Source organism: Dermacentor silvarum, chromosome 1 (assembly GCF_013339745.2).
Source record: "Dermacentor silvarum isolate Dsil-2018 chromosome 1, BIME_Dsil_1.4, whole genome shotgun sequence".
Taxonomy (NCBI): Eukaryota; Metazoa; Arthropoda; class Arachnida; order Ixodida; family Ixodidae; genus Dermacentor; species Dermacentor silvarum.
The window spans coordinates 185,461,581-185,474,739 of NC_051154.1; the positions used below are offsets into that span (position 1 = coordinate 185,461,581).

General features: G+C 48.2%; 1 non-coding gene across 1 annotated transcript; it reads left to right on the forward strand.

Moving 5' to 3' along the window:
* Positions 1 to 4,520: 4,520 nt before the first annotated feature.
* LOC119437911 (U1 spliceosomal RNA) lies at positions 4,521 to 4,683 on the forward strand. Its single transcript, XR_005189581.1, has one exon. It is a non-coding gene; the product is annotated as a U1 spliceosomal RNA (small nuclear RNA).
* The last annotated feature ends 8,476 nt before the right edge of the window (positions 4,684 to 13,159 follow it).

A 13,159-nucleotide genomic window follows, 5' to 3' on the forward strand; every position in this document is an offset into this window, starting at 1 on the left:
AGATTCGCATCCTTAGGCAAAACAGACGCTAACAAATTAAGTATTGGACTGAAACATCTTGGAAAAGGCGGGTGAGGGCGTTTGCAAGTCCCTTTCAAGAGGGCAAGTTATTCCCGGGTGCGCAAATGTCTACATATCCTCCGGTAGTGTTGTCAGTGTCAATGCATCCCAAAAGGCACACCTTTGCCGCACCGAAAGATTTAGCGCTGCTTTCATGTAGGCAAACAATGTCGACGTCGTATACTTTCGCAGGCCCGGCTATAGCTGCTTTTGTCAAGACTTAAAAAGGGCTCATCTAGTGCTCATCGACATGGTTCATTTCCTTCCACAATCCGTCCATGTGTCTATCTATGCGGACGATATATGCATTTGGTCATCAGGAGTTACGCGTCCCCAGGTGCACGCCAGACTCCAAAAAGCGGTCACACTAACATCAGGTTATCTTCGAACACGAAGTCTGGAGGTGTCATCAGAGAAGTGCTCTATGGTCGCTTTCATGCGCAAAACAATGAGACCGAATGTTGTCAAAATTATTGGACAGCTAATCATCTACGAGAAGACGCACCGTTTTCTAGGAGTGATAATCGATCTAGACCTCTCCTGCAGTCCTCATATCTCCAACCTTAAAAAGAAGCTGGCCATGGTAACCCATGTTCTCAGATTTCTCGCGGGAAAGTCATGGGGTGCATCTGTGAGGGCGATGCTCCAACTCTATAACGCACTCTTCCTGGGTCTCCTACGCTATAGCTTACCTGTACTGAGTGGGACCGGTAAGACCAACTTCCGTGCCCTCCAGTCTGTACAAGCTCAAGCTATGCGAATATGTCTTTGCCTTCCCAGGTGTGCATCCACGGCAGCAACAATAGCCGTCGCGCACGACCACCCCATCAATACGTACATTCAAGTCGACGCCTTAAGGATGCACATCAGGCACTTCGCCCGACTTCCATAGCATCATCTCGCCTCTCTTCCTGCCGCTCGACCTCGTTCAGTGTTTAGCAGGATTATTTCCGCCAACCATGGAACTTTACCGTCGAACTACACGCCTGCAGCATGACCATCTCTACCACTGTGGTGCCTGCATCCAATCCAAGCTCTTCTTGTAATTCCCGGTATCAAAAAGAAAACGGAGATGTCGTCATTTATCCTCAAACAAACCGCGCTTTCATTCATGCATGAAAAGCACAGAAAACGCACCCACGTTTACACGGGCAGTTCTGTCTCCTCCAAAAGTTCAGCTGGAGCAGTGGCAATTCCTGTGAAATCTGTCACCATCCAATTGAAGACGTCTCGCATTACATCATCGACGGCTGCAGAACTCGCAGCTCTCCGTGCTGCTCTGGAATTTATTGGTCCCAAATCATCACAGTCATGGTCCATCTTTTGTGACTCGAAGACAGCTCTCCTGTCCTTGCTGTCCCCTTTCAACCACGGACCTGACGCACAATTAGTCGCAGACATCCGACTACTTCACCATCACGCAACCGACAAGGGGCACAACATGATCTACCAGTGGATACCGGGTCACTGCGGAATTTCGGGAAATCACAGTGCGGATGACGCTGCCGGATCGGCCCACGATGATGCCCCTATTATATCGATACTACTTTCGAGAACAGACGCAGCCACAAAACTTTGCTCCCTCACACGCGAGCATACTCAGACTCTGTGGAACACCAGTGAATTCAGCAACGCGCGCCTCCACAGATTCGCCCCACAACTCCGTCTTCCACCAGGGTTACCACGAGCGGAAGCAACACTTCTGTGCCGCCTGTGGCTCGGCGTGGCATTCATGAACGCCTATTCCTTCCGCATTGGAATGGCCGACAGCCCTGCTTGCGACAACTGTGGCTGCGAGGAGACGATCAAGCACCTCCTCTGTCACTGTCCCCGCTACAATGTGGCAAGAAAAGTGCTCGCGACTGTGCTTGAAAAACTGGACGATCGCCCCTTCACAGAGGAAAAAGTTTTAGGACACTGGTCCAGACGGGTTTCGGCACTCAAAGCCTTGAAGGCTCAGCTGAAGTTCTTAAGGGCTTGTGAATTGTGCGACCGACATTGAACGCTGCAGCGCGTAGGGTTGCGTTAGTGTGCGAACTTTTCTTACTTCATTTTTTTTCTTCGATCACCTTTCATTCCCTTTACCCTATTCTACAGCACAGGGTAGCCAGCCGGTTTTTACATTAGCTAACCTCCTTGTCTTCCCTTTTCTCTCTCTCTCTCTCTCTCTCTCTGTATCCCGTAAGGAAGCAGGTAGTCAGTTATTGAACCGGAAAACGAGTGCATTGGCACTCGCTTGCCAAGGTCACCCCTGAGCATGGAGGCATGACGACGACTGTATGACGCCGACGCTGTGATGATGGAATGAAGAAGACGAAAGGATATCGACGGAACGACAAAGGCTTATAACGACGACTGCATGAAGACAATGAGATGTCGATTGTCAAGTTACGACGATGGTATAATGACGAGAACGTGACGACGACGACGACGACGACGACGACGACATGAGGAAAATGAGATGAGGACCAGCGTATGACGACGATGGCCGGACGACGACAGCATGAAGATAACCGGATGAAACGGGAATAACGACGATGGCACGACCACGACGCCATGAATAAGACGGTATGACAACAGGTCCATGATAGCGTCTGTGTGAAGATTGCGCAATGACGTCGATGATATGACAAGGGCGGCGTAATCAAGGTTGAAGGATGACAGCATGATTACGATAGAACAACGAACAAGGAAAGACGTCGATGGATCGACGAAGGGGGTATGACGACGACGGCGTGACGACTATGGGGTACTAAAGCGATAATGATCGTGCAACGGCAATGTCACGACGATGGCATGACGACCACTGTATGACGTCGATGGCGGCATGAGGACAGTCGCATGTCGAAGTTACAATGATGACCATGGAATGACCGCGACGGCATGCCGACGGCAGTACGACGATGAATGCATGAGAACGACTGTATGACGACGACGGCATGACAACGGCATGAGGTCAATGGGGGATGACGACTTTCTGATGACAATGGCGTGACAATGATTGTGCCACCAAATCTGTATGACGGCGGTGCAGTGACGACGACGGCACGACGAAAGTCGGCTGATCGTAGCTGGAGTGACGATAATGGCACGACCACCACGCCATCACGACGATGCTCTGAGAATGGATGCATGATAGCGACTGCCGATGACAGCACGATAGGAGCGTTATACTCACGATTGAATGACGACAGTATGATTACAATACCATGACGAACAAAGATTCACTTTGATGTAACAATGAAGGCGGTATGACAATGACGGCATGAAGATAAAGGGATGACATCACTGAAGTAATGACAATTATAAGACTACAGCGTGACAACGATGGCGTGACGACGACGGCATAACGAGAGTGGGGTGACAAAGCTGGAATGACGATGATGCAACGACCACGTGTGACGGCATCACGACCCCGAACACATACCTAGTGACTCAAGCTACTAGACAACTTGAACCACCTGGGTCGGAGTAGATAGGCATGACGACAACAGCATGACGAGGGTCAGTTCATCAGGAAGCTGGAATAAAGACGCTTGAATGACCGCGATGGCATCACTATGGTGGTGTGGCGTAGGATGCATGACGACTGTATGACGACGACGGCGTGACGACGAAGGCATGACGAGTGTCGGATGACAAAGCTGGAATGACGGTGATAAGGCATCATGACCACGAGCCATACCTACTGGCTCAAACTATTAGACAACTTGGTCGACTGGATTGGGGTAGAAGGCGTGATGACGACAGCATGACGGGAGTAAGATGACGAAGCTGGAATTGCTAAAACGGAATGACCCAGACGGCATCACGACCCTGAGCAGATACCTAATGGCCCAAGCCAGTAGACAACTTGGCCCAGTGGGTCGGCGTAAGAGGATAGATAGATAGACTGATAGATAGACAGAGATAGATAAATCGATAAATAGATAGATAGATAGATTCAAACCGGCCAAAGTAGGCAAAGAATGCTTTGGCCGAATAAAATTGCACGCTGTAGAACACGATGTCGTGGTCAAAACACAGTTCCAGTGGTCGTTGCTCTGCCACCATCATTCTCTTGCTGACATGGAGGGAAAGTTCGTGCTTGATGTCCCCGTCGTCGAGCCGCCAAGATGCCGCTCGCGACCTAGAGGTTGCGAAAGTTTCCAGACCAGGTATCACAGTTTTTATATAATGGCACTACCACTATCACCGTGTGTGCATCGGAACTAACACCGATACACACGTTTCTTGTCAATTTTTGCTTGGCCTAATTTGCCTTCTGTACCTTAATCTTACATAAAATTTAGTAACTTGATTTACAGACATGTGAAGCCGATTACTTATCGCCAGACGGTTACCCTTTAAATGCACTGAATTATTTTTGTTACTTCTTAGTTATTCTCCAAATGAGTTGTTTCCTTGTCCCACATGGTGTTGTTCTTTGTATGGCTTGGTTTCGCGATGGGTTTTACGGCATACTTACTTGGTGCTGGACACGCGGTGATCATGAAAACCGTGGTCCCGTGCGGAGACCTACCATTGCACTTAGGTTGGTTGAAGCGCGCCACTTCCCAAAAAAAGGGATAGCTGGAGCATTTAATTTTTGGTAGTGGGGCTCGGCGTTCGCGCCAGCCCCTGCCAAAAGGACAATCTAAAGACAGAAGAAACACTGTCATCACTGAAGTCTCACGTGGTATGGGCCGGTGTCGCAGAAACTGCACGAGTTGCGGTCCCATAGACGTGACAGAACGTGAGGTGACATATAGATGCCGAGAGGTTTCTTGCGTGATCTGCGGTATATCCCAATGCCGGCTGAGAATCGCCAAACATTTTGGTATCCGCTGTGGCAACCCACTGCACAGGCTTTCATACAATATTTACTACAGGGCACTCTGGCGCTATTGTCCACGGGAGCTGCAACGGTTCAGCCAGCATGGGAGTCATGGGTATTGCACAAATTTGCTTTAAACTTCGTCTTTCTGGCTTCAAACGGCTTAGTAAACTTGTCATTTTCAACGAAGAACTGTGTAATAAATAAGTGAATAAACATACCGACAGCAGGATTCGAACAGAAGACCTCTAGTACAGAAGCCCCATATTGAAAGCATTACGCCACGGACGCATGCATTGACAAGCGGCATACAAGGCCCTTATGCATTTCTGGCGCATCTCGATGGGGGCGAAAAGCAAAAATGCCCGTGCGCCGTGCAATGGCGGCGTGTTAAAGATCCCTTGGCGATCAAGTCCCCCCTGCAACGTGCCTCATAATCAAATCGTGGTTTTGGCACGTAAAACGCCAGAATTCATCCAGTAGTTTCTGGCGGGCGAGCCAGCGCGTTGAGGCGTTTGGCGCGTTTTGCTATGCCCACCTCGACAGACTGAACCGCTGCAGTTAGTAGCGATTGTGCGTGTTTGCAGAGTCTTCTGCACTTAGAAATTAAAAGATTGCTCAGACATTTAGGACATTGAAGACAGATAAAGCGTAATAAACAAAGCCACATGAACGTCTGAATCCTCAAGCACGAAGATCAGATAAATCCGTGTACTACCCTTCATTTTCATCGCGCATGAACGATTGCAGCGCCAGAATTCCCTCTAGTAATTATTGTAGGAAACTCTATGGCCCAGTGATTATGACGTGGCGCTGCTCGAGGGTGTGGATGTCATCTCGATTGTGGTGGCCGCATTTTGGTTGGGTGCGCAATGCAGAAAGAAAGGCATGTCGACCAAAGTTCACGCGAAGTTGATACGTCGATCAAGGTCGACGTATACACTCGACCACAAAGGTTTACGGATATCTCCCAAAGCATTGAATTTCCGAGCTGCCTGTAGCAGTAGGCAGTAAAGCCGTACATCACAATGTTCTTCGCATATTGAAGTAAAGGTTGGAAATGCGAATATCAGGCTGCCTTCTGAGGCCGAGGACATATTCAGCTTTTTGTACAGATGCCGGGGTCCGTAAAATTCGGTGGTCGACTGTACATGCGTATTTATAGTATTGATAGTGAGGGTACAAAGTTGAGGCCATGCTGCATTAATTGCATCAGGATGCATGACGCCTGGGATAACTGGAGGGCAAGTTTTATCTCAGCTTTTGATCAAAACCCGGTTGACCGATGGGACAAAGCTATATGTTTCAAACAAAGCTCAAGTTCACTAATTGACTATTCCTACGAGAAGAGACGGCTGTTACTATCAGCAGATCCTACTTTGCCAGAGTCGTCCATTGTGCCGTTAGTCATCCACGGTATGGCAAAGGAATGCCAAAGGCAAGTGCCAATAAGCTCGCCTAAGACAATTGAAGACGCACTGCGGTGCCCTAAAGCAGCTCTGAACCACCCCTCGGGCTTGGTGAAATAACATAGTCCGCGGGTAGCATACGCTGTTGTGGACATCCCAACCAAGCTCAGGTGCCGTACGCGGTCCGTGGAGCTCGCAAGCGGAACGTGAAGTCACCTTTCTCTCAAACGCTTTCGTTTCAAAACACCCCATGATCCTCGCTCTTTTCTGTGTGCTTTATTTCATAATAAAGCACGCTCCAATACACGTCAGCTATAGGTCGCTGCGGTCGGCTACACCGCTGGCGCCGCGAGCTGCCGCGACGAGTCCAGTAGCTAAGCGCACTGCGGCTTGCTGCGGACAACTGCGTTTGGTTTACGTTTAGCGCTTCGTAGGCACCAAAATCGCAAGTCCGAAATGAAATTTGAACTGAGCGCCACGGTGACGTTTCCGAGGCGGAGCGTTGTGGCCCCGCCCCACGCCGCCGTTGCCTTCGCAGTGCAAGGCTTTGCAGGAGGAAGGGGAGCACAGTAGAGGCCGTGTTTGATTTCCAATATCCTCACTTCTGCTGAAAGCATTGAAGTAATTTTTACGGCATAGTGATTCTGAAAACAGCTATTTTCACTCCAAATGTATTTCTCTACTTTTATAAAAAATATCGCAGTTTCGCCCGAAAGGCGAAGCATCAATTGCGATAGCAAATTATTAGAGATCGATTAGGAGTAGGGATTGTAGTTTTATCGACTCCATAAACTTGGACACATTCGCTTACTAACTGAATTAGCAAGCGTGGTGTCAGCGCGCACAAGCAAACATGAATAGATCACACTGAATGACCGCAGACAACGACTGTCAAAACACTGGCAGCAACCGCGCCCGCCGCAGCGGGTGAAGGTTCGTGCGGTCTATCGCTTCAACGAAAACTGAACGGCGAATGCATAGCGCATACAAAGGTCAGAACCATGTGGTTGCAAGAGACGGTGCGGGCGACCGCCACAGCCAGGCAAAGTACAAATGCAGTTGTTGGCAGAGTATAAGCTGCGCCCCCTCTCTCCCGCGCTGCCTTCCCGCTTTCTTGCTTTCGCGTGGGAGATTGAGTGGCCAGTTCCCCTTGCGACCGGTTGCAAGATACGCGTTTAGTGCCGCAGCCCAGCGCCACCCCGCCTCCCTCCCTCCCATACCCCTAGGGCCTTTCGCGCGAGGGTCGCGTTTGCTTTCCGCCGTGCGTTCGCTCTCCGTGATAGCGCGCGGGGGAATACAGCGCGCGGCGACGATTTTATCGCCATTGGACTTTATACAGAATCTCACGACGACGGCAGAAATCCGGTTGAAGTGTCCATATAATTGCTATCGCAATAAAAGTGGTTCATGCAGGGCCCCTTAAGGACGTTTGCCATGAAGCACCTGGGCCCATTGCACAGCATAATTGGTTTCATTCAGCCAGAGTTCATCCGGATAATACAGCGACAGCGATGACAGCATCCACCTGACTATTTCCCTAGCAACCGAGATATCAAGGAGACAAAAAAACAAATAAACGTGAGTACACAGCCCCACCCGTGTAACCGAAACGACTTGATTCTGTCTACTTGATTCTACTTGTCTGTCTACATGATTCGATCAAACACTTTGCCAACTGCCTGGCTTATTAACGGAAAAGAAGTAAGTGCTGTAGTCGTCACAGGAGCTTCCGTGAGTCTGATTAATGAAACATGGTAAAGAAAAATGACATGCGACAAGGTAAAGTGTTAACGGTTAAAAGCTATGATGGATCATCTCGAACACTGCACCCCTGGACAAGAGTCAATATACATTTGGCTGGGGAGGACTTCACAGTAGAAGCGCTGGTTATGTGTGATGACGAATTCTTGTTTATACTGTGAAGACCCGACATGAGAAAACTACAAATGAACATTTCTTAGAAAGATGAAGTGACTCTAGACTCCCTCGTTTCAAGTGTCCAGACACCGCTGCAGATGAGGACAGCCAAATGCGCTACTGATATATGGACAGTTTTTCCCGAAATTATATGCCTCGATACAAATCCACTTCAGCTTCTCTACCTGAAGTACTTTTTGAACTTCGTGACACGACTAATGTACGGACGAGAGCCTACAGGATTTCTCATTTAAAGAAAACATGGCTGAAAGAAGAGCTGCAACAAATTCTGAACGCTGGAATAATAAGGCCCTGAAAGTGACCTTTTGCGTCTCCTATAACCATTGTCCCTAAAGAAGATGGTTCACTGGGACTCTGTACTGATTATCCGCAAATCAACACCCAAACAGAGCTGTATCCATTCCTATGTCTTTGATTGACGACATCAGTAATGATACTGGAGGATGGCAATGGTTCTCACGAATCGATTTGTGCAAAGGCTACTGGCAGGTACCCTTCAGGAAAAATCAAAGAACTACAAGGCATTTATAACGCCATTTGATATACGTATATGAATACAACCGTCTGCTATTCGGTTGGAAGAACTCGGGCGCTTCGTTTAAGTGCATGATGAACGGGGTACTTAAAGATTTCATAGGAGATTTCTGCAATGTTTATGTTGATGACACCATCATTTACTCTCGTACCGAGGAAGAGCACTGTTCCCATGTATCTCAGGTATAGAAGCGTTGAGCAAATCACAACTAAAGGTAAGCAAGAAGAAAATTCTTTCAGAGAAAGGTGGTGGCTCTTGGCAGAGTCCTGGACGGCTTCATGAAGACGACAGAGGAACAGTGCGTCCAGCGAATCAAATAAATGCATACACCCTACGATGTTCACTCACTGCGTGTGTTCTTAGGACTGGCAGGACATTTTAGGGCGTTCACTGAAGACTTTACGGCAATATCCAAGTGTCTTACAAGGCTCCCTCAAAAGGAGGTTCCTATGCATATGAAGAACTGGTGCACGCAATATCTTCAGATCCAATCATGATATTAGTCGATTTCGCCAAACCTTTTGAGCTCTGCAATCACGCGTCATATTATGGCACAAGAGCGGTGTTATACCAAAAAGATTTAAGCCAAGACCAAAGCCACCAGGTAAAGGTCATTGGCTCTTGCTCCTACGCATTTTCAAAAGCGGAAGTAAATTGCATGACCACGGAAAAGCAGGCCTTAGCAGTAATGCTGGCGTTTCGATACTTCAGGAGTTATTTGGAGGGCTGTCGGTTCAAGCTTTTCACAGACAATCGGGCTTTGCCTTACCTTCTGAGCCTTACACAGCCAAAGGGAAGAGTGGCAAGATGGATTAGCGAAATTCAGCAGTTCACTTTTGATGTTAGCCACAGACCTGGTGCTAGCTGAAGCGGACGCATTATCAAGATTGCACATACCGCCAATAAACAACGATTAAGGGGCACACTTCGCAAGTGTATTATGTGAAGACACTGAAGAGCTAAAATTATTCGACGGAAAGTTTGTTGTCCCTCAAAGGTGCATATCACGAAAGTCCACACTCAAGAGGGCATGATGGCTTCTGGCAGACGTACTGGAAGGTTCAGAGACGTTTTACGTGGAATAACATGAAAGCCGATGTAGGGAATTACATCAAGAGCTGTCATCAATGTCAGACTATCGAAGCCAAGGTTCGCCCAAAAGGAAACCAGACGGTCATTCCTCTATATCGAGATGTCCCCTTCGAAGTCGCTCTTCTCGATTTCGCTGAAATCAAAAAAGAAAGGGGAGGGTGTGCTGCCGACTCAGTCTTTTATAGTGGCTGTTGACCAGTGCACATGTATGGCGCCGGCCAAACGCGGAAGAGAAGATGCAAAGAGTGTGTTTGCACTGATGAAAAGAGAGGCATTCAGACACACCAAGGTAATTGTTTCTGATAATAGACCTGCATTCCGCAGCGAGCGGCTCCCTCGGTGGGCAGCAGAAATAGGTATCCCTTGGAGATTTCGAGCACCATACCACCCGGGAGGAAATACCCTAGTGGAACGCCTCATACGTGACTTGAAGACGTTCATTTGTATATACGCAGAATTTCGTGGGGGATGGAAGTGTGCTCTTGAGTCAGCGGTTAGGCATCACAATCAATCTCACACAGCTGGACTTGGCTGTAGCCCTCAATTTGCTGCCTTTCATAAGACGACGTGGTTACGAACTTGGCATAGTAGGGAAGATCCGTATTCCAGAACGCAGGAAGAATTCAGAGGAATACAATATGTATAAACTTACAATGAAGAAATACTACGACTCGCGCCATGCAACTCACGTGCTCAACATACAACCTGGAGACATGGTGCTAGTACTAAAAGGGCTTCATCGTTTGATGAATGCTTTCATGGGCTATTACGTTGTCCTCAAAACGGTGAAGCAGCAAGGTGTACTGAAGTCGGTGCACTTTGAAGGACCAGCAGGCAAGAGAGAAGTTAAAACTGTAGGTAACCTAGTGCCTTACCATCCGTGGAAAGATGGCAATAAGAGACACGGATGATTCAATGTCCCGGTCAAAAGAAGAAGAGGAAGTGAATAGAGAGAAGAAGAAGGTCGAATGCAAACAATAAACAGACGTGATAGGGAACAGCAACAACAGTTGATCAATCTCGGATCCTTTAGTTTACAAATGTAACAAGCGGGACAGAGACGAAAGGTGACACGAGAAGCTCATTTGTACATTTCGATCGTGTCGAACGTGCACATTGCCCTCTGGAGCTTCCTGGGCGACGTCACATTAGACTCTTGACGCCTGTAATTATGCGTGACCCACCGGAAATGCAATGCAGAAACTGCAGCACTTACTCTTTTATTAACGTGCACGTCCTGAGAGAGGTAGATAAAATGGTAGAGAGGGGGCTGGGAGAAGAGGCAGAAAATGGGTAGAACCGGCGTAGTCGCGAAACGATTGAATAACAGCCTTGCCACTCTTCGCACGCAGTTCCCATACAGGGGGGAAGGCCGGGACAGGGAAAAGGCGAAGTGAAAGGCAAGTAAACCCTACTGCTGTAGACACGAAAGTGGTTGTGGGCAAACTGAAGGTATGGTACCATACGTTTCTGCTATTTTTGAAAAATAAACACCATGCAAATTTGTCAAGTGGACAACTGACGAAGGACGTACAGAGGCAAAACCGCATTAAATCACAGTAGGATGTAGGTGACACTACGGAAGCGATCACACGTCGAATCAACCCTCCTCTGCCTGCCGCGGTATCTATGCGGCTATAGCATTGCTCGATGTCTCTGGTTCGATCCCGACGACGGCAGCCGGATTTCGACGAGAGCGAAAAAAAAAAAAAAAACGCTCGTGCACTTACCTTTAAATTTACGTGCACATTCAAGGACACCAGGATGTGAAAATGAATCCGCACTCTGCCACTATGGCGTGCCTCATAATTCAATTGTGGTTCTGGCACGTACAGCCCCATCATTCTGCCAACTCTTCTGCCGCAATGCGTCGTGCCATGTCAGCCAGTGACAATGCTCAACCCCCTCATAGGTTATGAGCAATGGCGCACAACAACGCCTCACGCAAACACGTCTCCTTGTGTGTTTTGCGCACTACGCAGACAAACAGCAGGGGTGCGCGCAAAGTGTAACGTTTAACATCAATTCACCACCCTCGTATTGGACTAAACATTCAAGAAATTAAATGTTCGCTGTCAACATCACCGCTAATGATCGTCAATGAAATAAAACAGCGGAGAAAGTTTCGCTTACATTGATTTCGACAGTGCGTGGGGTCCCCATAATTTTCTCTCTTTTCTTCTGTTTTTCTTCTTTTTTACGCGCATGAACGTGGAAGTTGCCTTGTTTCGCGTTAACTTTGGTTCACACGTCTCTCTTTATGTTTTGCATGTGTTCAGGTGGGCCCATCCCAGAGATAGTACAATTTATTGTGCAATATGGTTAATTTTTACTATATTGGCGCTAATTAGGCCCGTGACGTTAATTTTACAAATTCTGCTACTAATTCTTGCGTGGCTTGTTGAGGCACACATTTTGAATTTATTGGTCGCAAATCATCACAGTCATGGTCCATCTTTTGTGACTCGAAGGCAGGTCTCCAGTGCTTGCTGTCCCCTTTCAACCACGGGCCTAACGCACAATTTTTCGCAGACATCCGACTACTTCACCATCACGCAACCGGCAAGGTGCACAACGTGATCTACCAGTGGATACCGGGTCACTGCGGAATTTCGGGAAATCACAGGGCGGATGACGCTGCCCGATCGGCCCACGATGATGCCCCTATTATATCGATACTACTGTTGAGAACAGAGGCAGCCACAAAGCTTCGCTCCCTCGCACGCGAGCGTATGCAGACTCTGTGGAACACCAGGGAATTCAGCAACGCACGCATCCACAGATTAGATCCACGTCTACAGCTACGTCTTCCTCCAGGGTTACCACGAGCGGAAGTATTTTCTGTGCCGCCTGTAGCTCGGCGTGGCATTCACGAGCGCTTATTTATTCTGCATTGGAATGGCTGAGAGCCCTGCCTGCGACAATTGTGGCTGCGAGGAGACAATCAAGCACCTCCTCTGTGACTGTCTCCGCTACAATGTGGCAAGAAAAGTGCTCGCGACTGCGCTTGAAAAACTGGACAATCGCTCCCTCACAGAGGAAAAAGTTTCGGGACACTGGTCTATAGACGGGCTTCGGCACTTAAGGCCTTAAGGGCTCTGCTGAAGTTCTTAAGGTCTTGTGAATTGTGCGACCTGCTTTGAACGTTGTAGCGCGTAGGGTCGCGTTATTGCGCAAATTTTCTTACTTCATTTTTTTTATTTGTTTCTTCTATCACCTTTTATTCCGTTTACCCCTTTCCCTAGTACAGGGTAGCAAGCCGGTGTTTACACTGGCTTACCTCATTGTCTTTCTTTCCATTTCTTTCTC